The following is a 27,333-nucleotide window of genomic DNA, read 5'->3' on the forward strand; positions in this document are numbered from 1 at the left end:
CTGCCCTGTAACCACGACCACTGGAGACCCAGGCCACACAAGCAGTGGGCAGCAGGGCCAAGATGAGAGCCCTGGGGTAGTGCGGGACTGCAGGGACTGGAGCCTTTAAGACCTGGGGTCAGATTCGGCCTCAGGCACTGACACCAGGCAACTTATGTCACTTCTGTTTGCTTCTGGCTCCTCCACTGTAAATGGGAACCATAATAGCACCTACTTCCCAATTATTATGAGGATCAGATGAGCTCATACTGGCAAAGTGCTTAGCACAGCACCTGGCACACAGCAGACCCTAAGGGGAGGTTTCCTTCCTATTGCTGTTCAGTCGTGTCTGACTTCTCGTGACCCCATTTCAGGTTTTCTTGGCAAAGACACTAGAGTAGTTTGCCATTTCCTTCTCCAGCTTATTTTACAGAGGAAGAAACTGAGGTAAAGAGGGTTAAATGACTTGCCCAAAGTCACACAGCTAGTAAGTGTCTGAGGCAGGATTTGAACTCAGGAAGATGAGTCTTCCCACCCAGGCCTGCACTCTAATCCAATGCACCCTCTAGCTGCCCGCCTTCCTTCCCATGTCTCTTGATTCCTGGTCCTGGGCTCCTTCCACTACACTAGGAGACTGCCTTTAAATCCTAGGGAAAGAGGAAACACAAGAATGAGGGTTGGGAGGAGGACAGCTGAGGAGAGGAGAGGGAGCCAGAGAGGACTGCTGGGGAGCAGTGTAACAACTAAGGCGATTTAGGTGGGACAGAAGGAAAAAAGCAGCAGGTGAGAGCAAGTGCCTGCTAAAAATGCACCAGGTGACTGAGGGATCCTAAGGCCCAGCAAGGAAGGAGACTTGGACTAGGGCCTTCAGGGCCTCCAGCATTGCCAAATGTGAGCCAAGAGATTCATCTAAAACAAAACACTAACAATTAATAAGCACCTTCTGTATGCAGGGCCCTGGGCTGGGGGAAATAAGTTTATATAGGCTTTAGTCTCCATCTTCCTAGGGCTCACTGCCCAGTGAGACGCAGGACAGAGAACCACAACATAATATTACAAAACAAAGCACTAGGGGAAATTTGAGAGAGAAAAGGGTGTTACAGAGCTAGGGGAAGGGGGGTGGAAAGGGGAGCAGTTGTCCAGGGGGTCAAGAAAGGCCTCCTAGAAGAAGTGGCATTGGAAGATGAGATCTGGGTTAAGGAGGCAGGAAGGCCTCCCTTCTCACCGAGAGTGAGCACAAGCAGCAGAAGGTCAGACACAAACAGACCAGATGCCTGAACTGGAACAGGGCTTGACTCAGGATCATAGGATCACAGGCTTAGAGCTGAGTGGGACCTTGAGAAGCCATCTATTTTACAGATGAGGAAAACTGAGGCCCAGAAAGCTGAAGGAATTTGTTGAGGTACAATGGGTGCGAATTTGTGGAGCAGCTGGTGTCCTACTAGGTGCTTCACTGGTCTTGTTCCCTCTACCGTTGTAAAGAGGTCCCCTGTATGCCTGGAGTATTTTCACTGTTTGTCTTTAAAACTCAAATTTTGTGTTGCAATTATGCTCCCAAAGCATCATGCAAGTCGCCTCGGGCTCTAAGCCCAAGTGTGCAAAGTCAGTGATGTGGCTTAGTGAGAAAATAAAAGTGCTAGGTAACCTTTTGGCCCTAATGTCTGCAGCCATTGTCAGCCACCCACGAGTTTGGTATTAATGAATTTACAGTTTGTCATACAGTGCCACACACTCACACCACCATCTGACACAGTGGAAGACAAGATTCAGGTTAAAAAATGTTTTAGTTTTAAGAATTTTATTTGCTGTACAGTACTTATGGTACTATAGATTTCATGTGTTATAAAAAGTTAATACTGTCTGAAATCGTCTTTTAAAAAATTGTGATATTTACACAAATGGTCACAGAATTTTAGGGAATAGCTAGCAATAAAAAATATTTTCATGTTACCAAATTTATTTTGTGTACTATATTTTATGGTTACTGTGTTAGGGAAAGTGCATATTATCAGAATTAATGTTTAGTAAAAGGTCAGCTTTGGGTGGTCACAGGAACCTAATTACTATTTCCCATAGGTTCAATGTACCAATGCTTACAGTTTTTGTCTTTTGCACTGTTTTCTAGGAAGGTTACCTGAACAAAAGTTTAGGATTTTTAACGACTGTTAAAGAGTCTCATGAACTTGTCTTTTTGAGTTGCCATATTTTCCTGAAACACCAGACCCAGAGCACACAGGAGGCCCTGAATGTGTCAAGACGAAACTCTTCTGTGAGCTAACATAAGTGTGTTGTTTACATCCCAAGCTAGACTCCCTGTGTGTCCTTGGGAATCAAGACAGGAGCCAGTCAGTCTTTGCTGGGCTAAGAAACTCCTTGTGCACCTTGTAGATCCTGGCCTAGCAGTTCCCAAGGGAAAAGAATGTGGCTTTTGTTCCTCCCCTTCAGGAGAGGTTCTGTCCTTTTCCCACCTTTACTGTACCTTTCCCCTCCCATGCCACGCACTATTAGGTGGAGATTTCTGGTATCTCCTCCATTTGTCCTGCTGTTAAAAAATGTGGACTTCTATGTGGATTGTGAACTCTTTGGGTTCCACACACGTTAGTTTCTCTTGTAATAAACCTAGTTTTCATGTAAATTTTGTGAAGCTGTGAATGCCTGTTGACAGGACTGAGGGTAATTCAACACGTTATTTTCAAAGCTTTCCTATTAGCCTGTGATTCCTTCTGGATTTCCTTTCATTCTTTCCCGGGCATTTCAAAACTATGTTTTAACAGGCCACTTTTCTTTCTTTTTAATTACCCTACCCTTACCTTCCCTTTCCTCCCCCAATTTATCCCCCAAAATTGGGAAAGAGGAAAATGAAACTATCCTAACAACACTGATATTGAAGCAAAACAAATTTCCAAACTGGCTGCATTTAGAAAAGCCTTAGTCCATCCCCTATCAGCAGGTGGGTAACAAGGTTCCTCGTCAGTCCTCTGGAATCCAAGTCAGTCACTGCATATGAGAGGTCTTAAGTCTTTCAAGGCTGTTTGCCTTTCCAATGTCTCACTCACTCTGTATCAATTCACACAAACCTCCCCAAGTTTCTCTGAAACTATACTCCTCATCAATAACATTCCATGACTTCTTTACACCATACTTTGTTCAACCATTCCCCAATTCACAGACCTTCCTGTAGCTTCCAGTTCTTTGCCATAACAAAGAGAGATGTTACCAATGTTTTCACTCCTATGGGCCATTTTCCTCTTTTTTGATCTCCCTGATACAGGTGCCTAGTATCTGTGTTACTAGGTCTGCAGATTCATGACTTTGGGGGTGCAGTTCCAACTGCTTTCAAGAACGGCTAGACCAATTCACAGTTCCACCAAGAGTGAATTAGTTTGCCTAACCTCTCACAGATCCTCCAACACTGTCATTTTCCTTTTCTGTCATCTTGGCCAATCTGAAGGCTGTGGCAGAACTCCAGTTATTTTAATTTGTACTTCTCTAATTAGTGATTTTTCCATATGCTTGGATTTCTTCCTTTGAAGACTTCCTGTTCATATCCGTTGGCCAATTTATCTATTGGGGAATGGCTCTTGTTTTTAGAATTAGTTCCTTAAATAGCTTGGGTGTAAAACCTTTATCAGAAAAGCTTTCTGCAGAAATTACTTCCAAGTTCACTGTTTCCCTTCTAATTTTAACTGCATTGATTTTGTTTGTGAAAAACCTTTTTCATTTTTTTGTGATGAAAATTGTCTCCAAGTACTTTCTCTGGCCTTCAGCGAAGTCACTGTGAGCCTCTGAAAAGAAGCCAAATATGTTTCCAAACCAGTAAGCCCCCTTTCCTCACCCTGAATGATAAGAAGCTGGGACAGCATTTCTGAAGGGAAAGAAAAAGGAAGAAGAAAAGAATCCAATTCAACTCAAATAAACCCAGCAAGTATTTATTAAGTGCCTTCTAATGTAAAGCATTACGCTAGAGAAACAAAGAAAAAAATGACAAATAACCCCTGCCCTCAGAAAGCTTACACAATGCCAGAGGATGTAATGTAAAAGAATGTGAAGCAGGAGAAGACGTCGACAGTTAAGGAGAGGAGGAAAGGGCACTTGAGCTAAGCTATGAAGGAAGCTAAGGTTTCTGTGAGGCAGAAATGAAGAAGTACATGCCAGGCACACATGACTGACTAGCTGTGCATTAGATAGTAACACTAGCTAACATTTCTATGGCACCTACTATGTGCCAGGCTCTGTGCTGAGTACCTTACAAGTATTACCTCATTTGATCCTCACAACAATCCTGGCAAGGAAGGGCTGTTATTATCCCCATTTTACAGATGGGGAAAGTGAGGCAAACAGGGCTAAGTGACTTGTCCAGGGTCACACAGCTAGTAAGTGTGAGTCTGGATTTGAACTCAGATATTCCTGATTCCAAGCCCAGTGCTCTATTCTCTGTGCCACCTACAATCACTGAATCTGAGAGGCGGAAGGGATGCTGGCAGCCAAATGGACCTAGCTAACAGGCCAGGAAGTGGTTGTCCGCTTGTTCCCTCGGAAGGCAGCCTCTTCCACTCTGGGGCAGCTTTCCTTGTCCGCTCTTCCTGACCTCAGGCTTACACTGGCCTCTGTGCACTTTTTATCCATCGCTCTTCTCCTGCGTGACGGCCTTTCAAGCTCCTTCAGGTGATTCCCCCCAGACATGGCCTCCGTTCTTCTCGCCACCCTGGCTGCTCTTCTCTAGACCGTCCTCGGCTTCTCAGTATCTGTAAATGATGGAGCCCAGAGCAGAAAACCCTCCTCCAGAGGAGGTCTGCCAAGGATCCCGTGGGACCAGCTCCTGGGGGCCAGGTCTCTCTGAGGCAGCCCAAGATCACAGAAATACTTCTGTCTTCCTCGTCTAACTGCTCATTCTTACTGAGCTCAAAGGCCAAATCTTTCTCACAACATCTGCTCTCTATCACACTAGTGAAGCTGCATTCTTCTTTATACTGAAGTACAAGGCCTGACGTTTACCCCTCCTGAATTTTATCTCACAGCATTTAGTCCCATGCTCTCGGCCTGTCAAGGGCCTTCTGAGGCCTGTCAGCCACTATGTCAGTTATTCTCTCCAGCACTGTGTTATCTACCAATCTGGTGGGCATGCCATCTATGCCGTTATCTAAGTCACTGATACAAATGTTAAACAGAGTAAAGCCAACTATAGATCCCTGGGGCACTCCACTGGAGACCTCCTGCCATACTGACACTGAACCATCTTTGAGTCCAGTCATACAAGACCATCTCATCCATTTCACTCTATTTTCTCCACAAGAATAGTAGGAAATACTTTCTCAAAAGCTTTTCTAAAATCAAAGTAAATCACATCCACAACATTCCCATTTACTGGTCTATTAATTCTGTCCAAAAACTCTGTCTGCAGTGGCATAGACACCCCAGTCACTTTGTGACCACTCTTCTAGCACGACCTGAGCGTGGTGAAATTACGAGCTCTGTAATCAACATCTGGCCTAAGGTGTTCATCGTCCATCTCTTTAACGATCCGATCTAGGCATCAAAGTTACTGGCAAACACGAGACTAACTGGAATGTCAAATGAGTGGAACAACAGGTAGGCCCAGGCTGACTGAAACACAGAATGCATAAAGGGGATTAATGTGAAAAGAGTCAGACAGGGAAGGGCTCTACATCCCAAGCTACTGTAACTACATCAACCATCTTGGCCACCGAGAAAAGATGAAGAAATACACCTTCCAAAGCAGGAACTTTAATACGCTGTTGGTGGAGCCATGAATTTGGCCTGCCATTCTTTTTTGTTTTTTCAATTTTTAAACATTTTTATTTAAAGTTTTGAGTTCCCAATTCTATTCCTTTCTCCCTCTTTCCCTCTCTTCCCCCCTCCCTGAGATGGTAAGCAATCAGATATAGGTTATACATATGCATAACATTTCCATATTAAGTCATTTTGTACAAGACTCAAAAGAAAAAAAAGAAAGTAAAAATCAGCATGCTTCAGTCTGTATTCAAACAAATCAGCTCTTTCTCTAGAGGTAGATAGTATCCTTCGTCATTAGTCCTTTGGGATTGTCCTAGATCACTGTATTGCTGAGAAGAGCTAAGTCATTCACAGATATTCATGGTTACTGTGTACAACGTTCTCCTGGTTCTGTTCACTTCACCAGTTCATGTATGTTTTCCAGATTTTTCTGAAATCATCCTGCTTGTCATTTCTTATAGAACAATAATATTCCATTACAATCATATACCACAGCTTGTTTAGCCATTCCCCAATTGATGGGCATACCTTAGATTTCCAATTCTTAGCCATCACAAAAAGAGCTGCTATAAATATTTTTGTACAAATAGGTCATTTTCCCTTTTTTAAAAAAAATCTCTTTGAGATACAGACCTAGCAGTGGTATTGGGGATCAAAGGGTATGCCCAGTCATAGTGTCAAATTGCTCTGCAGAATAGCTAGATCAGTTCACAACTCCACCAACAGTGCATTAATGTCCTAGTTTTCTCACATCCTCTCCAACATTCAGCATTTTTGGCCTGCCATTCTTAAAAGCACACTGAAACTATGCCTCCAAGTCACCGAACTGTGTATACTCTTTGATCCAGAGGTACCACTTCCAGATCTATACCTCAAAGACATAAAGAAAGAGGAAAGGGGCCTACATATATGAAAATATTGAAAATACCTCTTTTAACAGTTGCAAAGAACTAGAAACTAAACAGAGTGCCCATCAAATGATGAATGGATGAACAAATTATGGTATATGGATGTCATGAAATATTATTGTACCACAAGAACTAATGAAAGCAATGGCTTCAGAGAAGCCTGGTAAGACTTGTATAAACTGATACAAAGCACAGTGAGCAGAACTAGGAGAACAATGTGTATGTTATAAAGATAACCAACCTCGAAAGACTTAAGAACTCTGATGAGTGCAATGACCAACCACAATTCCAGAGGACCAGTGATGACCCATGCTACCCATCTCCCGAGAGAAAGTGATAAACGTAGAGAGAGAGATACTTTTTTGAATGTGACCAACGTGGGAATTTGTTTTGCCTGAATATCCATATTTGTTACGTTGGTTTTCTTCTTTTCTTTTTTCCAATGCTGGGGGAGGCATGAGGGAAAGAAAATAAACTTTTATTAACTGAAAAGAAGTTACATTAAAAAAAAAAGAAGAAATAGAGGCAGCCAGGTGGTGCAGTGAGTAGAGCACCAGCCCTGGAGTCAGGAGCACCTGAGTTCAAATTCAGCCTCAGACACTTGACACACTTACTAGCTGTGTGACCTTGGGCAAGTCACTCAACCCCGACTGTCCTGCCTTCCTCCCTCCAAAAACAAACAAACAAAAAAAGGGATATACCTCCCATATTTCACTAGTGCAATGGAGGATTTTGAGTGCAGAACATTATTTATACTGTTATCATAGTTGCATATGCAAGGTGTTAATGCAAGATTTCTTTATGTTGTATTCAAGCCTGTTTTGGTCACTGGTGGAGCCAGACAGCAGCTGGTAAACAAGTCTCTAGCAGGCCATGACATTTTTGTTCTCAACACCATCAGTAAAACCACCCCCAGTCTTCTCTTCCTTCATAGTCTTGTTTTCACGCAAGTAACAACTATCTTTGCTGTTGTTCAGCTGTGTCTGACTCTTCATGACCCAGTTTGGGGTTTTCTTGGCAAAGATATTGGAGTGGTTTGCCATTTCCTTCTCCAGCTCGTTTTAAAGATAAGGAAACAGAAGTAAACAGGGTTAAGTGACTTGCCCAGAGTGACACAGCTAACAAGTATCTGAGGCCAGATTTGAACTCAGGAAGATGAATTTCCCTGACTCCAGGCCTGGTTTTCTATCTACTGTGCTACCCAGCACTGATTCTTTATAAGGTCTTTTGCTAGGCACAGAGGTTACCAGTATAGGAGGTACACACACCACACACACACATACGTATACACACAGTGAGAGTGTGTGTGTGTGTGTGTGTGTGTGTGTGGTGTGTGGTGTGTGGTATGTGTGTGTATGAGACATGGTCCCTGCTCTCCCTCAGGGAGATCACCACTGTCAAACAAGATTCCAGGCTTATCCTTTTCTGCTGTACTTCTAGAGCAGGGGTTCTTAACATGGGGTCTACACACCTCCAAAGAGTCTGTGGACAGATTTCAGGGGGTCTGGGAACTTGGATGGGAAAAAAATTTATATCTTTATTTTCACTAACCTCTAGCTGAAATTAAGCATTTCCTTCAATTATGAATGTAGGGAACATACCATTCTTTTACGAAGGTGTCCGCAGGTTTTACCAGACTACCAAAGGGAGCCAGCACACAAAAAAGGCTAAGAATTATTATTCTACAATGTAATACTACTGCAAGGAGCTATGGGGAGATCGGAAATTGCTACCTTGTTCTTCCCACGGAAAATTCTGCTCTCTTTAGGCAGAACAATGGAGAAGAGGTGCTCTATCTACTGGAACCACATTTTGCTAATATGTTGCTTACTCGTGGAATATATCAACTACTCTCAACTCTATACTACCCTCATTTGCTTTTTAAAATTTTCTTGATCCAAAGTCAAAAACAAACAAAAAAAAGCTCATATATGCCTATCTTTGAGAAGAGATTGACTATGGGACCCATTTGTGTGTCTATGGTCTAGCTCCTCCTTTGCAGTAGCAAGAAATAAAGGCATAGGGCAAGTGTGAGGGAAGGAGCACAGGTAACAGCTGCTAAGGGAGTTCAGAAATCCAAGCTACCACTTTGGGCCAGGACAGTCAGAGAAGTCCTGGAGGGCGTGGGACTGCATTTGGAGTGCTCAGTTCAATCCTAGGTACCGCATTTCAAGAGGCCACTGACAAACTAGAGTGCATGGTGATGGTGATGAGCCTAGAAACTGTCATAAGAGGAACTGAGTCATACAATATTTGAGCTGAAATGGGCAGGGTGATCTAAGTGAGTGGGACTTTAGAACACAAAACATCAGCATTAGAAGGGACTTCAGAATGCATATTGTCAGAGCTGAAAGGCCCTGAGAATGCAGAATACAGAATGTGAGGGCTGGAAGAGGCCTTAAGAAATTATATATTCCATACCCTTCATTCAACAAAAGATGAAACTAAGGCACAGGAAAATTAAGTGATCTGTCCACAATAGATAGCAAGCCTGGAATTCAAACTAAAGTTCTTTGACTGGAAATCTAGTACTTTTCCTTCTATTTTTTTTTTGTTGTTGTTTTTGTTCAGTCATTCAAGGCCCCATTTGGAATTTTCTTGTCAAAGATACTGGGGTAGTTTGCCATTTCCTTCTCCAGCTCATTTTACAGATGAGAAAACTGAGACAAACAGGGTGAAGTGACTTGCACAGGGTCACATGGCTAGGAGGTGTCTGAGGTCACCTTTTAACTCAGGAAGATGAATTTTCCTGACTTCAGGTCTGGTACTCTATCCATTATGGTGCCACCTAGCTGCCCCTTCCCTCTACAACACATCACTTTTTTTCTTTGCCTACACTGGACTATATACTTCTTGGAGATTAGCCCTAGTAGCAAAAAGAATAATTATCCTTGTAATTAAAATTATTATTAAGGAAAGGCAAGAGGCACAGCCCAAGACCTCTAATTATGGCAAAGCTTCATATCATTAAAGACATCTTTCAATGCGGAAGGGCAAGGAGGTTGACAAATGTTATCTCAGTAATCCTAATGAAGACCTAATTAAAAGCCACTGTTGGGCTGAGAATCCACAGCAGTTCAGGGGAGAACCAGCAGGTTGCTTCTTCAATAAATAAATCTCAGGCTAAATCCTTACGGAGAAGTAATGGAAACCAGTAGAGTGGCCTGGTGCCAGGGCTAGCCTCCGGTAGGGTCATTAAGGGCAGGCAGGATGGAGTATGTTTCCACTAAGGATGCTGGACACACACCCTCAGGGAAGCTAAAGGCAGAAAGAGGGGTCCCAAGTATACCAAAATATTCACGGCAATTCTTACTGTAGCAGAGAACTAGAAACAAAGTGGGTATCTGTTGACTGGAGATATAAACATACAGGAGTATGCCTACGACCTAAGAAACGATGACTGAAGAAGTCAGAGAAACATGGGGAGACTTGTTGGAACACATGGAAGGTAACGCATGCAGAACTTGTGCACATAATGACCACAAAGTGGATCCACAAAGTGGATCAAGGCAGTGCAATGACTAGAAGGTAGAACAGAGTGAGGGAGGGAGGTGGCAGCTCCCTGCAGGAATGCAGAGATGGGCAGGTGTACAAAGTCCCATTCACTGTCACCTGGGGTCACCTGTTTTGTTACAAGGGAAGATGGGGAGTCAGGCTGGGGGCAGAGCTGGAAATGACTATGATGTAAAAAAACAACTATAAGAAATTCTGCTGAGGAAGGGGCCTGGGGATGGGAGGAAGGGGCAGGAGCTACTGTTCCACGGCATAAGCCTAGTGAGACAGAGGGGTGGTCTATGTTAGCCGACGGACTGAGTTGTGATGTTTAAAGGATTCTTTAACCCTGTTACTGAGCCCTGATCTCACAGGTGGAGGAAATCCCCTCCACCTGGGAAGATCAGGCCCCTTCCTCATATGTACCAACACTGTTACATGGGTTCCCCTCTTCTCAAGGGAAGGAGACTTCCCTCTGGTGGGGGTGGGGTTACCCTTAACCAGCAAACATTTACTCAATGGTAACCATCTGCTGGGACACATTCCAGTGCTACTGCCCCCATGGAGGGGCAGTACTCCTTCCCCTCAATGCTCTAACTCCTGCCGCCTTCGGGCCTTTCCGCTGGCTCTCTCCCAGATCCAGAGGCTCCCTTCTCACCTCCCCTTCTCATTCCCTTCAAGATTCATCTCAAGTATCACCTTGTCTATGGAATCTTTTCTGACCTTTCCCAGCTACTGCAGCACTACTGCCCTGTTTCTACAGGTACTTGCTGCCTCTTCCTTTAGAAGGTGAGCCCCTTGAGGGCAGAAAATGTCTTCTGCCTCTCTTAGCACTCAGCACAGGGCCTGGGGCATAGTAGGTGCTTAATAAATACTGGTTCATTTGCCTCTCTCTTGGAGGGAGAGAAATGAAAGGAAAGGAGGAGAAAAGGGAGAGATCTCTGGGCCTGAGTTCCCCAGATAGCATTGAAACCAGGGAAAAGAACTGAGAAAGTACTGAGAAGCAGAGCTGGAATTTGAGCCCGGGTTTCTGGCCTCCAAATCCAAGCCTCTTGCATTCTGGGGTCCCTTGCTTGCACTAAGTCATCTCTGGCCTAGATACCCAATCACAGAGGAGGAAGGAAACAGTGATACCTCCTGTTGGATAGAGGAACTAGTCCAAGAGACCCTCCCCCGAAAGGCTGACTCTTGTTGCACTCAGATGGAGAGGGGAGGTGTCTGCAAGCAGCAGCTCAGGAGCTGCAGGAGGATGAGCCCCATACCAAGCAAAGGGAAAAGATAAGAAATACAACCTTTTATATGATGAAGGAGAAAAGATGCATTAAAAGTTAAAAATAACCAGACCCTGAAGAATACATGGGAGGTCTCCAACTGATAAATGGTCAAAGAATATGAACAGGCAGTTTTTATACAAAGAAATCCAAGCTATTTATAGCCATCTGAAAAAATGCTCTAAATCACTAATGATTAGAGCAATGCAAATTTAAACAACTCTGAGGCACCACCTCACACCTATCACATTGGCTAATATGACAGAAAAGGAAAATGATGGATGTTGGAGGGGATGAGGGAAAATAGGGATGCTTACGCACTACTGGTGGAGTTGTGAACTGATCCAACCACTTTGGAGAGCAATTTGGAACTATGCCCAAAGGGCAAACCCTTTGATCCACCAATACCACTGCTAGGTCTGTATCCCAATGAGATTTTAAAAAAAGGAAAAGGACTTATTTGTACAAAGATATTTATAGCAACTCTTTTTGTGGTGGCTAAGAATTGGAAATCAAAGGGATGCTCATCGGTTGGGGAATGGCTAAACAAGCTGTGGTATATGATTATGATGGAATACTACCGTGCTGTAAGAAATGATGAGCAGGATGATCTCAGAAAAACCTGGAAAGACTTACACGAACTGATGCATAGTGGAGTGAGCGGACCAGGAGAACATCGTACGCTAACACCAATACTGTACCATGAAGAACTGTGAATGACTTAGCTCTTCTCAGCAATACGATGATCCAAGACAGTCCTAAAAGGCCAATGATGAAACATACTATCTGCCTCCAGAGAAAGAAAGAACTAATATTGTTTGAACACAGACTGAAGCAGGCTATTTTTCACTTTCTTTCATTCTTTTTCTTTTATTCGAGTCTTCTTGTACATAATGACTAACTTGGAAATGTTTTACATGACTGCATATGTATAACCTATATCTGACTGCTTACTATCTCGGGGAGGGGGGACAGAATCTGGAGTTCAAAACTTTATATAAAAATGTTTAAAAAAAGAATACATGGGAGGACATTAATGCACTGTTGATGGAGCTGTGAATTAGTACAACCATGGTGGAAAGCAATTTGGAATTATACAGAAGGGCTAAAGCATCCTCCAGATTCTACTGTTAATCACACACCCCAAGGGAGTCACTGATAAAAAGAAAGTCCCCACTACACTCAAATATTTAGAGCAGCATCTGTGGTGGTAGCAAAGCTCTGGAAACAGTCGATGCTCATCACCGGGGTAAGGGAGAAGGAACTGCAGCCCATGAAAACAGCACAGTGTGGTAAAAAAAAAAAAAACCCTAAGTATGACAACCAGACAATAGCATGGAAAAACTTACGCAAGGTGACACCAAGTGACGAGCCAAGAAAACAACATGCAAGGTGAAGACAACAACATCAACAGAAACAACCCTACGAAGCCATCGGAAATGAACATCAGTCAAGTAATTAACACGGCCATTCTACTGTTACCATAATAACTCTGTTACTGTTAATGCTCATCCCCTAATGGAATGGGAGCATCTCATGCTTATCTGTGGATCCCCAGCACCCAGCAAAGCACCTGGAATAGAATAAGCATGTGAAAAATAATCACTGACTAACGGACTGATCATCGCAGCCTGCTTTTCTGCAGACAGGCTAAGGGCCAGCGCGGCCCAACACTGGCCTGAGTCAGGGAGACTTCGGTTCAAATGCTGCCTCAGACACTAACTGGCAGGTCACTGAACCTCTCCAAGACTCCAAATGGGGACTGTAAGAGCAGCTACCTCACAGGGTTGGTGTAGGATCAATTGAGATCATGAATGCACCTAGACAAATGAGAGCTATTGCTTTTGCAGAATTTCTAGAGCTTTACCAAGTGCTTTCCTCACAACAGCACTGCAACACAGGTAGGACAAGAATGATTAGTCCCATTTTACAGATAAGAAAAACAAGGTTCCAAAAAGGAGAAGTGCTTGCCTAAGCAGACAGAGCTGGGTCAAGACCTAGAGTACAAGTTTTTTTTTTCCCCACTTAATATTTTATTTTTTCCAATTACATATAAAGACAGTTTTCAATGTTCACTTTTATAAGATTTTGAGTTCCAAATTTTTTCTCCCTCCCTTCCTCCTCCCCAAGACAGCAAGCAATCTGATACAGATTATACATGTACAATCACATTAAACACATTTCCACATTAGTCATGTTGTGAAAGAAGAATCAGAATAAAAGGGGAAAACCATGAGGAAGAAAAAACAAGAGAATAGAGCAAACAGTACTCTTCGCTCTGCATTCAGACTCCACAGTTCCTTCTCTGGAAGTGGATGGCATTTTCCATCATGAGTCTCTTGGAATTGTCTTGGATCATTGTATCGCTGAGAAGAGCTGTGTATTCAAAACTGGTCATTGCATAATGCTGTTGTTACTGCGTACAATGTTCCCCTGGTTCTGCTCACTTCACTCAGCATCAGTTCATGGAAGTTCCTCCAGGTTTTTCTGAAGTCCATCTGCTCATCATGTCTTATAGCACAATAATACTCCATCACAATCATATACCACAACTTGTTTAGCCATTTTCCAATTGATGGGCATCCCCTCAATTTCCAATTCTTTTCACCACAAAAAGAGCTGCTATAAATATTTTTGTACATGTAGGTCCTTTTTCCTTTTTGTGATCTCTTTGGCATACAGCCTTAGAAGTGGTATTGCTTGATCAAAGAATATGCACAGTTTTACAGCCCTTTGGGCAGAGTTCCAAAGCGCTCTCCAGAATGGCTGGATCAGTTCATAACTCCACCAAAAATGCATTTAGTAGAACCCAAGTTCTTGACTCTCAAGTCTACTTATTCTACCACACCACACCAACCTGGCAGCACAGTGGGCAGTGTGTTAGATTTGGAGTCAAGTCTGGCCTTAGACACCAATAGCTGTATGACTCTGGGCAAATCACTAAACCACTCGGCCTCAGTTTCCTCATCTGTAAAATGGAGATGATAACAGCACCTACCTCACAAGGTGGTTGTGAGGATCAAAGATAATAACTGCACAGCACTTTGTGAACCTTTAAGCACTATATAAATGATAGCAATGATTATTATGTTTCATTTAGTTTCTAGATGCAAGGCTTACTGGCCTTTTTTGTGTGTCCTAGTACCTCCTCCGAAGGTCTGGAGAAGTCTGGGGACCCCTTCTCAGGATCACGTTTTTAATAAAATTAAATTAAATTTTAAAAAAACCATAGGATTACCAAGGAAACCAATGATAGTGAAATATAATTATCAAAATATTTTTAAAAACAAGTTCACAGGAATAATCAGAATTCTTGCTAGTTTGTGCCATAAAATCAGCATCCTGATAGAGAGTGGGGGGATTGTCTATTGGAAGAGCAGCAAAGCCAGTCGGCCCCTTGTGGCTTCTCGTAGCTCCTCGGGCTCTGTGTCCTCACCCACCTCATTACTTGATTTTAATAAGGGTTCCAAAAGACTTCCGAAATCATCTCTGCTTGGCTGAACATTCTCATTCTTCACCAACATCTGCTTTTTTGATGGCACAAAATTACATCCTTGGTTCTTTCTCAAGCAGAATATTTTCATTCTGTGGCCAGTATGGGATTTTTGCTGTTAGAGAATTATCTATTTAATTATCTCTCAGAAGCTGAATATTTATATTCTTCCCTCAAAATGTTTATGGATGCTTCAAAATCACCTTGTATTTAGCATATAGTAGGTGGTGCTCAACAAAAGCTTATTGAATGATTAACAGCTATGGGTTTCATGAGGCTTTTCCCCCTCAAGCTTCAAGTTCCGAAGGCTGGGGAGACCCACCTGACTTGGGAGTTGGAAGAAGGATAGGATGGCAGTAGTCTTGGCAATAAGAACAAGTCAGTAGGAGAAGTTGAAGCTGGGGGAACCCATAGAAGTGGCTAAAGAAAACCCCAGGAAACCAAGGAGGAGGAGCAGCCAGGGGCAAATTCCCTCCTTAGGATGACACTCAAAGTGGGCCAAGGTTCTCGTCCTCCCCTGCCTCCATAGGAATTTTGGGGAATCAGAGGGTAGAAGGTGAAAAGGGGCCAGAGTCCCATCCTTTTACAGAGGAGGAGACTGTGGCTTCCCAGAGAGGGAAAGTGACTTGCCCAGGGTCACGCAAGAAAGAGGTTCACTTAATGCTTGCTCTAGAACTGGGAGGGATGTCAAAGGCCATCTCATCTAAGCCCCTCCCTGTGCAGGTGAAGAAAATGGGGCCCAGGGAGGTGAGTAGCAGAGCCAGAGTCTGAGCGGAGGTCTTGGACTTCCAATCTTGCCGCTGTACTGCGTAGCCTTTCGAGCCCCTCCCAGGTGAGTATCCTGTAGATTCACGGCTTGTGGCCTAGGACAGGTTTTCAGCACCGGCGTAGAGCCCCAATGAAAGAAGGAATCCCCACAGATGGGGAAGACTGCCCCCAGCCCCAGAGCACTGGGGAGTCTCCTAAGGGAGAGCTAGCACCACTCACACGTTCAATACAGAGCAGACGAACAATGTCCAGTGGCCAATCGAGGATATGCAATCAGATGTGCTCCCCCACAGCTGGTCAACCAGTATGTATACCTTGGATAGACACGAGGCTGGACCACCAAAGAAGAGGAAACAGAGAGCAGGCAAGCACCCCTTTGAGTAACTGCCCAGGGCCTTCAATAACCCCAAGCTTCTCCCTAAAATAAAGGCCTATTTTTCTAACAGGAATGTTCTTCAGGTGATTACTACAGTCTCCAAAGAAGCAGAGGGTTTATTCACCAAAGAGAAACAAAAGAGGTACACAGTGAGCATGAGCAGGCACACATCACAAATGTGGGATTATACAAGAGAAGAAGCATAAGGCACACCATCAAAAAACGGTCTTAACAGGAAAAATCCGGTTGATCACGTGAAGAGAACGAGAGATCATCGATGGACAGACAGACAGACCACACATTCCACTGATAGCCTCTCAATGAAAAGAAAGAGGAAGGCCTCGAAATGTGGAAGGAGGGGGATCTCTTTGTGAAACCTTTACAAGGGGCCCCGGATAAGAATCAAGCAGGATGGTCAGATGCGGATGGACTTCACCTGGTGTCAATGGAGGGGACACCCATCAGATGAGGTCATGAAGCCACTGCTGCAGACGTAGAGAATCTTAATCTAGAGCAGGGGTTCTTATCCTGAGGGCCACAAGCTATATTTCCACATGACTGGCTTCCTTTGTAAGACTTCGTATTTATTTTATGCATTTCAAAATCAGGATTCAGAAGCTGCCAGAGCAGTCCATGCCACAAAGAGGTTCTGAACCTCTGGCCGGGAGGATTTTAGTCTCCACACCCTGAAGTTTGCTCCTGACAGTCCCTAACAAGGTCTGTTTCTCCTGCTTCAGTTTTCTTAGCTATTGTATGGAGATAATGATAATCAACGGTCCCTCCTCTCTGGAGGGGTCAGGAGGGGAAGTCTCTTGTCAAGGTCACACAGACAGTCATTGACAGTCACATCCTGCCTCTCCCCAGGCAAGTCCTAGAATTCTTAGGCCTGAAACGTCTGGCTGTGCTGTCTCCTGAGGCTTCAGGATGGAATGAAGGGCCAATAAAGTCTTTGGGGCAGGCATGGGATTGAGGAGAAAGTTTATGCATGTGTGTGTGTACCTGTGTGTGTGTATATGTCAGTGTGTGTCTATGTGTGTGTCTCTGTGTGTATGTATGTGTCAGTATGTGTGTCTATGTGTGTGTGCCTGTGTCAGTGTGTATGTCTGTGTGTGTCTGTGTGTATGTATGTGTCAGTGTGGGTGTATATGTCTGTATGTGTGTCTGTGTGTGTGTGCCTGTGTGTATGTATGTGTCAGTGTGAGTGTATGTCTGTGTGTATGTCTGTGTGTGTGTGCCTGTGTGTATGTGTCAGTGTGTGCGTCTGTGCGTCTGTGTATGTGTCAGTATGTGTGTACGTGTCTGTGTGCTGAAGTGCGGACTGTGAAGAAACGTTCAATTCATCTAGCATCCTTTCTTCACTTAGGACTTTTTCTCTCTCTCTGCAATATTCTTCCATTTAAGCTGCCCACACTCCAGGAACCATAGAGTTGGGAAGCTGAGGGGCTGGTCTCAATTACTTAGGGTGATCAGAGCCTTTCAAGCAGCTCAGGGCCTTCCCAGGGGAGTAAGAGGGAACAGAATCCAGCAGTTCAGCACATGTGACCAGCCTGGACTTTTTTGTTTTAATTTAAAATTCTTATTTTCAATTCCAAATTCTCTTCCTCCATCAATCCCTTCCTTCACCTATTGAGAAGGCGAGAAATGATGCCCATTATACATGTGAAGTCATATGAAACATTTCCACATTAGCCATGTTGCAAAAAGTAAAAAGCAGCAAGAAAAATAAAGAGAAAAAAAATCTGCTTCAGTCTACACCCAGAATTCATCAGCTCTCTCTCTGGAGGTGGAGAGCATTTCTCCTCATGGGCCCTTGGAATTACTGTGGATTGCGGTACTGATCAGAGCAGCCAAGTCTTTCACAGGTGATTCTGTCTGGACTTTGCAGAGGGCGAAGGTGTCTGCCCAAAGCCACAGGAAGTATACAGCAGAGCCCAGCTTGAACCCATGTAAGGGGAAGGGGCAGCATGGCGGAGCAGAAAGGCCAACATGTGGAACCAAAGGGCCCAGAGCCAGGTCCCACTTCTGCTTCTTACTCCCTGTGTGTCCCTGGGAGTGTCGCCTGAACTCTCTAGAACACAGTCTCCTCCTTAGTAAAACAAGAGTGTGGGGGCAGAAGGCCTCCAAGGCCCCTGGAGCCTGCCAGGCTTTCTACTACACTACCCTTCTGCCATACTTCCTTGAGGGCAGGCCCCGTGGCATTCTTTGTACCCTCAGTGCCCAGCACAGTGCCTGGAACCCTTACAAATGCCTGGGGATTGACTGATGCCTACTCAGCACTACTAGGCAGGGCTCTTTTTGGTCCTCCAGTAGGGAAAGCCGAGCCAGTCAGAGTCAGAGCATCATCGAGAAGCATGCAGACAGAGCCCATAAGACATGACCTGGGGTATTAGGGATTGAGGATCACAGATGGAGAGCCAGAAGCAAACTCAGGGGCCATCTATCCCAAGCCTACATCAATCCTCCATTCAAATTCAAGTTTCATCCTGGAGAGTGGAGGGATCCTAACCCTTTAAGGCCTCAGGAAAAGATCGTCATCATTTGCTGTCACTGAAAGCTCCACCTCACAAATTTGCTCACAAATCTCGCCAAATGTGGCTTCTGTCTTTAGACAAAAGAGCAAGCCACTGTCAGGCTAGACACAAAGCCTCTCTAGCCTTGGAGGAGCTACCACAGTGGACACTGGCCTTCCAGAGCCCAGGCACATGCCCCTACCCTCAGGAAGATACCCCAAATGAGGGGGAAATTTTGGAGCAAAACAGAAAGAAATAAAGCCTATTTCCTTACCCCACCAATGCTGCACACAAGTGTTCCTGATACACACATAATTTCATCCTTTATATATAACTCTAGGGCTAGAGATGGTAGGACCACTGATGCCGTCCAGTCTCAGCCCCTCATCTTACACTTAAGGCAGCAGAGACCCAGGAAGGGGAAGGGATTTGCTTAATGTCACAGAGGCAGTGAGAGCCAGAAGTACTAGTATTGACATTTTCTCATGGGACTCAATTTACATTATGCAGAACACTTACTACAATGTTTAATACGTCACTGCATTTCATGACAGAAGACCCCGGTGACAAAAACCCTTCAAGAGGCAAAAGGATGAATTTCTAATGGTGGAGCTTGAGGTACCATGCCAGGGAAGCAAGGGAGGAGGACTGCGCCAACCCCCTTCTCATCACAAGTGAGGCTCCTAGCCGACTCCTAAGAAGGCGAGCAGCCCTAGACTCTGCACTTCCCCAAGGCCACCCTTCCAGGACGGCAGGCTCAGACAAAGACATTCGAGTACATCCTGTTCAAATGAGGAGACTTCCTTCGATTTAAAGTGAAGGAAACTGAGGCGCAGAAAGATGAAGGGACTTGTCCATCTAAGCAGCAGGCCAGGGCTGTGAACTTGGGTTCCACACTTCCAGTCCAGTGTGCTCTCCATTACCCCACACTGCCTCCCCCTAGAAGGAGGCCCCAGTTTGCAGGGGTCCAGGCTCACCAACACTGCCCTGGGGGAAGAGCCTTGGTGCAGAGAAAGCAGGCTGGCCACAGCTGCCGGGCTCGGCCAGCACCAATGGCACAGGAGTAGGGCAGGACCCGCACAGGGGCCAGCCAGGACAGATGGCACAGGGACCAGCCAGGACCCACACGGGGGCCGGCCAGGACCCGCACGGGGGCCGGCCAGGACAGATGGCACAGGGGCCGGCCAGGACCCACACAGGGGCTGGCCAGGACCCGCACGGGGACCGGCCAGGACCTGCACAGGGGCCAGCCAGGCCAGATGGCACAGGGGCCAGCCAGGATTGGCTCCTCTCTCCCGGCTGCTCCTTGCCATTCAGCCTCTAGATAGGTTTTGTTGATGGCTACAATTCTCCAAATGATTAATTAGGACAAGCCACCTTTCGCTCCAGTCACACTCCAAACTGAATAATGTCCCAAGTGCTAACCTGGCCGTGAGCAAGTCCATCTCCTGAGCCCAGGTCCCCATCAGCCCAGCCAAGCCCCCTCAGGGCTCCCTCTGCCTACTGCCTGCCTGGTCTGGCCATCCCAGAGCCTCCCAGCAGGGCTTCTTCATTTGACAGATGGGCAAGCCCATGACTCATGTTCTGTGGGCCTCAGTCTCCTTATCTGTAAGTTGGGTTCATAGCACATGGCCTTCTTATAGAGCTTTAAAGAACGGCCAAGGATTCAGACATGATCTAATTTGGTCCAAATGACCATCCCTTACCAGACACAGTAGCTACCATTACACCCGTTTTACAGATGAGGCCTCACACTAGCACCAAGGGCCAGATTTAGAGCTAGATCCAGCCTCCTCCTCACTTTAGAGTCAGGGAAAACGGAGGCTCAGAAAGGTTCTCTGATTTTCCCAAGGCCATCCAGGCAGTAAGTAGCAGACTGGTGCTCTTCATTCTACAGCACGCTGCCTCTGGTCTGAGTCAAGATTTCAGACGTGTTAGGAAGGTGAGGAAGCAGAAGAGCAAGGTAAGGGAGAGGATGCCGGGAGGGGATGATCTCCCAGACTCCTTGTCCTTTCACCTCATTGACTCAGAAGCCTCAGTTTCCTCAATCTGTAAAATAAAGGGAGTGAAGTTGATGACTTCTCCAGCACTGGCCAGCAATGCACTGGTCAGTGGTTAACAACTGGCTCTCTGAAAAAGAAGAAAGTACCCAGGCCCCACTTCTCAGTTTAATCTGCATTATTCATGTTTTCTCCCTAACTTTCTTAGGTCTAGACAAGCAACAAAACAATCCATCAAGCCTTGATTTGTGCTCTCTGCTAACGTCAGAGGCATAGGTATTCATGCTAAAGATTTAACAATCAGCTCATAACCCTGTTTCTAAATCTAGCTTTGGTTCTACGATCTAAGGTGCTGGTAGGGAGCTTGACAGTGTCAAAAGCTGAGCCGACCTATTTCCCTCCACTGCCCCATTCCCCAGGTTCCCTCCCTGCCTGCTGATTTCCAGCTTGAGCTAACTCCATGAGCCTGACCATGGGCAGCTGAGCCAGAAGATGTGGCCTGCAAAGCCCTGGGGTTGTAGTCTGAGGATCTGGGTTCTGCTACTAACTTATAGCATGGCCTTGGATGTGCTTTTCCTCTTTGGCTCAGTTTTCTTATCTGTAAAATAAAAGCAGTGAGGTGGAGGTGGCGCTGGTGCTGGATGGAGTCAGGAAGACTTCAGGTTCAAATCCAGCCCCCAGGCACTATTGAGCGAGGCACCCCTGCCTGCCTCAATTTCCCCAGATGTAAAGAGTTGCTATGAGGATGAAATGAGATAATCTTTGTAAAGCACTCAGCACAGCTCCTGGCACAAAGTAGGTGCTCTATAAATGCTGGCTAGTACTACCACTGTTACTGAGCATTATACCATTATCCAACATGGGCAAATCCCTCGGCCTGCGGCAGTCCCTGCCCCCTCACCAGGCTCTAAATGCCCCATGCCAAAGCAGGAGCCAAAGGACAGGCGAGATGCCCGCTGGCAGGCCCCCCCCCCCCCATCAGCATCCGGGCCTCCTCCATCCTCATTCTGCACCAGCTCCATCAGCATCTGCTCACAGCTGAGCGTCTGAGCCATGGAGAAGGACGCCACCTGCTGGCCACCGGGCCGAACTGACTGTGGCCAAGAGGCCACCCAGTGCAACCCGTGCCCCTTCTTGGACTCGGGGAGCCCACTGAGGCCCAAGCACAGACTACGGGGCCACCCTCTCCCTTTGGGCGACAGGCAGGAGGTCCTGGGGGGAGGAAGGAGAGGCCCTCATGAGGCCATCTGGGCCAACCTACCCATCAACAAGAACCCCCTTCACAACAAAACCAACAGGAGGGCATCTGGCTTTCACAAGGAGACTTTCAGGAATGGGTAACTCATCACCTCCCACTCCCTTCCATGGGCCTAAAACCATCTTACACAACTGCCACTCCCTGCTCTTAGCTCTGCCTCTGAGGCCAAGGTCATGGTGAATCCCTCTCCTGTCTCCCACTTGTAGCCCATAAGTGACCCAGAGGTGCGGCCCCAGACGCGCCCCCTCGGTTGGCTCACCATGATCTTGTCTTGTGATTTTTTTGTGCCCATGCGAGCTTCTGGAGGCCAGTTGCCATCCTTTGCACCCAGCCTAGAGCACGTGGCACCACACTAGATTTCAAAGGGGCACAACATAGTAGAAAGGGCAGTGCTTGGAGCCAGGAGAGTCCGGGTTCCAGTCCTGCCTCTACTGGTTACTGGCTGGGTGATCCCTGGGCAAGTCCCTCTACGCCTCAGGCAACTCCCTAAGGCCATTTCATTGGAAGAATTGTGGAGCTGCATGAGGAGGGAGATCCCACTCCGGGAGCTCCCCACACCAAAAGAGAAAACAGCAGCCTTAACCCCCATCCCCAAAAAAGAGGACAAGACTGTGTAAGCCTTCAAGCACCACAGAAATGGGAGCATTGATTCCTCCCTTTGGGGCAGCGGAAGGGCGGTGTTGGGGGCTAGAATCAGCCATTCCCAGAAGAAAGGGGCAGGACGGACACACCCAGGGCCTGCTTTTCTTTCTCTCAAATGGAGATGTCTGCCTCTTTGTCACTGCTCACACTTACAAACAAGATGCAGAAAACCGTGGCCAAATTCTTTGGTGATTCTGGAATTATTCCCATCCAGCTGAAGCCAGGAGAAGTGAAGGGAAGGCAGGGGAGCACCCCCTCATCAGAAGCTTCTTGGGGGCAGGCCCCATCTTGCATGGCACTTCCACGTGGGGAAAGGAGCGAAGGACCTGTGCTCTCCCTCCCTCTAGGACCCGGAGGTCACAGCTGAGAGAGAAGGAGCACAGAGGCCCCCTAGGAAGATGAGGAACTTCCCAAGATCCCTCTGGCAGCAAGTGTCAGAAGCAGAGCTGGAACCCCGGCCAAGCCTGGAAAGTCTCCTGGAGCGTGGAGAGACATGGGGAGCAGAGTTTGGACCCCAGCCTCCCAAAGCGCCAGGGCAGCTGGCTCATCCTGCACAGAGCAGCTGCTTTACAAATGATCTTGTCATTTCATTTTTAAAATCCTGAAGCTAACAAACTCCAAATGACAAGCCCGTTTCCAAAATGCTGTGGGACAGAAGAGCCCGCCCGAGAAGATGGTGCTCCTCTATCACTCAGACGCTGCTCTTCAGGTCCCTGACATGGCCAACACATTCCTTCCAAAGCCTTCCTGCTTCTCTGTGAGTCCTTTTTCTCTCCCTTCTCTTTTGTGGAGGAAGGGGGGAAGAGCCCTAATCCTCGCTCCCCTCTCCCCTCCATCTCCTCCCCCAACCCCCAAACTGAAAAAAGAAAGCCCTTATTTTAAAATAATCACACAGGAGATGTTGAGAAGTGCAGGAAATTTCCCTGGACAGGATATACAACAGACTGAATATGAATTCAAGGCAGCTGCTTAGAACAAGAAACAGACCCAGAGCCCAGCCTGAAAAGGGTCCTGCTTTCCCAGGGCCTGAGAAGGCTGAAAGGCACTGTTCCATCTTAGATGGTGTGTGAAGGCAGCAGCAGCAGCCATCATCTGAAGGAGGCAAGCAACCCCTCCTACTCTGGAGCTTTCTGGAGGCATCCCATGAAAGTGAGAATCCCGGGGGGGTGGAGTCAAGATGGCAGCTGGAAAGCAGGGACTTTCGTGAGCGCCCCACCACGTCCCTCCAAAAACCTATAAAAAATGGCTCTGAACAAATTCTAGAACTGCAGAACCCACAAAATAGCAGAGGGAAGCAGGGATGTAGGCCAGGGCAGCCTGGATGGTCGCTGGATGAGGTCTATCGAGCACGGAGTGGAGGGGAGCAGAGCTCAGCGTGGGAGGCAGCAGGACCAACCAGACCAGGAGCCGGGCAGGACAGGCCCTAGCACCCTGAATCAGTGAGCTGTGGCAGTTACCAGACTTCTCAACCCACAAACACCAAAGACAACAGAGAAGGTTAGTGGGAAAAGCTTCGGAGGACAGAGTTGGAGGTTAGGCCACCACCTCAGGGGCATCAGGGGAGGTGCAGCTACAGAACTATAGCTGCAGGTACTTCCGGCCCCAGGCCCACCTGGTAGGAGGAATTAAGTGCCGGATCAGAGCAGGAGTGCAGAGCCTGCTGAAGATTTGCCTCACGTCCAGGTTGGTGATTCTTGGGGGAGGAGGAGTGCTGGTGTGGCAGAGCTGGCTGTATAGAAATAGCTCTGAAATCAAAAGCATATCCCCTCAAGCTTGGAACAAAGTACTCTTTGCTCTACAAGCAGTCATACCCCAACGAAAAACTCATGGGTCAAGTAAGTTGGCTGGGAACATGGCCAGGCAGGGAAAACACACTCAGATTCAGTCTCAGACTTTGGAATCTTTCTTTGGTGACATAGAAGACCAAAACATATGCCCTGAAGAAGTCAACAAAGTGCAAGAGCCTACACCAAAAGCCTCCAAGAAAAACATGAACTGGTCTCAGGCCATGGAAGAGCTCAAAAAGGAGTTGGAAAAGCAAGTTAGAGAAGTAGAGGAAAAATTGGGAAGAGAAATGAGAAGGATGCGAGAAAACCATGAAAAACAAGTCAAGGACTTGCTAAAGGAGACCCAAAAAAATACTGAAAAAAATATTGAAGAAAACAACACTTTAAAAAATAGACTAACTCAAATGGCAAAAGTGCTCCAAAAAGCCAATGAGGAGAAGAATGCCTTGAAAGGCAGAATTAGCCAAATGGAAAAGGAGGTCCAAAAGACCATTGAAGAAAATACTACCTTAAAAATTAGATTGGAGCAAGTGGAAGCTAGTGACTTTATGAGAAATCAAGATATTATAAAACAGAACCAAAGGAATGAAAAAATGGAAGACAATGTCAAATATCTCACTAGAAGAACAACTGACCTAGAAAATAGATCCAGGAGAGATAATTTAAAAATTATTGGACTACCTGAAAGCCATGATCAAAAAAAGAGCCTAGATATCATCTTTCAAGAAATTATCGAGGGGACCTGCCCTAATATTCTATAGCCAGAGGGTAAAATAGAAATTAAAAGAATCCACAGATCGCCTCCTCAAATAGATCCCAAAAAGAAAACTCCTAGAAACAGTGTCGCCAAATAGCCGAGCTCTGGGTCAAGGAGAAAATACCGCAAGCAGCCAGAAAGAAACAATTTGAATATTGTGGAAAAAAAATCAGGATAACACAGGATCTGGCAGCTTCCACATTAAGGGACCAAAGGGCTTGGAATATGATATTCTGGAGGTCAATGGAGCTAGGATTAAAACCAAGAATCACCTACCCAGCAAAACTGAGTATCATGCTCCAAGGCAAAATATGGACTTGCAATAAAATAGAGGACTTTCAAGTTTTCTCAGCGAAAAGACCAGAGCTGAATAGAAAATGTGACTTTCAAACACAAGAATCAAGAGAAGCATGAAAAGGTAAACAAGAAAGAGAAATCACAAGGGACTTACTAAAGTTGAACTGTTTTGTTTACATTTCTACATAGAAAGATGATGTGTATGATTCATGAGACCTCAATATAATACTAGCTGAAAGGAATATGCACATATGTATATGAGTGTATACATATATATACATATGTGTGTCTATGTATGTATATATGTAGGCATATATATATTCATATATATATATATACACACACGCACACAAAGGGCACAGGGTGAGTTGAATATGAAGGGATGATATCTAAAAAAATAAAATCAATTTAAGGGATAAGAGAGGAATATATTGAGAGAGGGAGAAAGAGAATGGGGTAAATTATCTCGCATAAAAGTGGCAAGAAAAAGTGGTTCTGTAGGAAGGGAAGAGGGGGCAGGTGAGGGGGAATGAGTAAATCTTGCTCTCACTGGATTTGACCTGAGGAGGGAATACCATACACACTCAATTGGGTATCTTACCCCACAGGAAAAGAAGGAGGAAGAAGATAAAAAAGGGGGGATGAAAGAAGGGAGGGCAGACAGGGGGAGGAGGTAATCAAAAACAAACATTTTCGCAAAGGGACAGGGTCAAGGGAGAAAATTCAATAAAGGGGGATAGGTTAGGAAGGAGCAAAACATAGTTAATCTTTCACGACATGAGTATTGTGGAAGGGTTTTACATAATGACACGCATGTGGCTTATGTTGAATTGCTTGCCTTCTTAGGGAGGGTGGGTGGGGAGGGAAGAGGGGAGAGAATTTGGAACTCAAAGTTTTAAAAACAGACGTTCAAAAACAACAACAAAAAAGTTTTCTCATGCAACTAGGAAATAAGATACACAGGCAATGGGGTGTAGAAATTTATCTTGCCCTACAAGAGAAGAAGAGAAAGGGGGATGGGAGGGGAGCGGGGTGATAGATGGGAGGGCTGACCGGGGAACGGGGCAACCAGAATACATGCCATCTTGGAGTGGGGGGGAGGGTAGAAACGGGGAAAAAATTTGTAATTCAAACTTTTGTGAAAATCAATGCTGAAAACTAAATATATTAAATAAATTTTAAAAAATAAAGTGAGAACCCCCAGCGGGGGGCAGGGCTGGGCTTCCCGCTGCCCCATTACACTGTGGCTGCAGAGTAAAAGCCAGAAGGCCAGGGGAGCATCCACAGAGGAGCAGCCACTGGCTGGCCTTCCCTGGGTCTGCCTCCGTGCTTCCTGTGTCATGGCTAGCCCAGGAAAAGTCACTTCAACCTGCCTTTGCTCCCATCTCATCTTGGGGCTTCCTTCAGCACTCTGGGAATATCCAAATATCCTGCAGCTTTCTCAATGTGGAACCTCCCTCAGGAAGATCCTTGGCCCCTGGGAGCCTTCGTGTCCAAGCCCAGCCCTGGCTCTGGCTTATGGACTTCAAAACCAAGCCCCGCCCGCAGCTGGGCACCACCCCGCCCCCTCTTTTCAGCTCCCTGGTGTGTCACGGGCCTCATTAGAATGGAAGCCCCTTTCTTTTTGCTTGTATTTGTCTCCTCGAACTTAAATCCACGCATTCTCCCTTCCTTCCTTCCTTCCTTCTCTCCCTCCCTCCCTGCTTCATCCATCCCTTCCTTCCTTCTTTCCTCACTCCCTTTCTTCTCTTCTTTCTTTCTTCTCTCCCTCTTTTCCTTTCTTCCTCCACCCCTTCCTTCCTCCCTCCTTTCCCCCTCTCCTTCTTTTGCTTTCTTCCTTCTCTCCTTTCCCTCCCTCCCTCCCTTTCCTTCCTTCCTCCCTCTCTCCTTCCTTTCCTTTCTTCCTTCTCTCCTTCCCCTCCCTCCCTCCTTCCTTTCCTTTTTTCCTCCCTTCTTCCTTTCCTTTCCTTCCTTCCTTCTCTCCTTTCCCTCCCTCCGTCTCTTCTTCCCTCTCTCTCTCTCCATCTGGAGCTGCCTTGGG

The 27,333-nt window shown here is 46.0% G+C and overlaps 1 protein-coding gene across 2 annotated transcripts in view; it reads right to left on the minus strand.

Annotated features, from left to right (window-relative positions):
- LRRC20 (leucine rich repeat containing 20) overlaps positions 1-27,333 on the minus strand; it is a 123,715-nt gene that overhangs the window by 63,268 nt on the left and 33,114 nt on the right. The gene's annotated exons all lie outside the window — the stretch shown is intronic.

This window comes from Trichosurus vulpecula, chromosome 8, assembly GCF_011100635.1.
Source record: "Trichosurus vulpecula isolate mTriVul1 chromosome 8, mTriVul1.pri, whole genome shotgun sequence".
NCBI classification, from domain to species: domain Eukaryota; kingdom Metazoa; phylum Chordata; class Mammalia; order Diprotodontia; family Phalangeridae; genus Trichosurus; species Trichosurus vulpecula.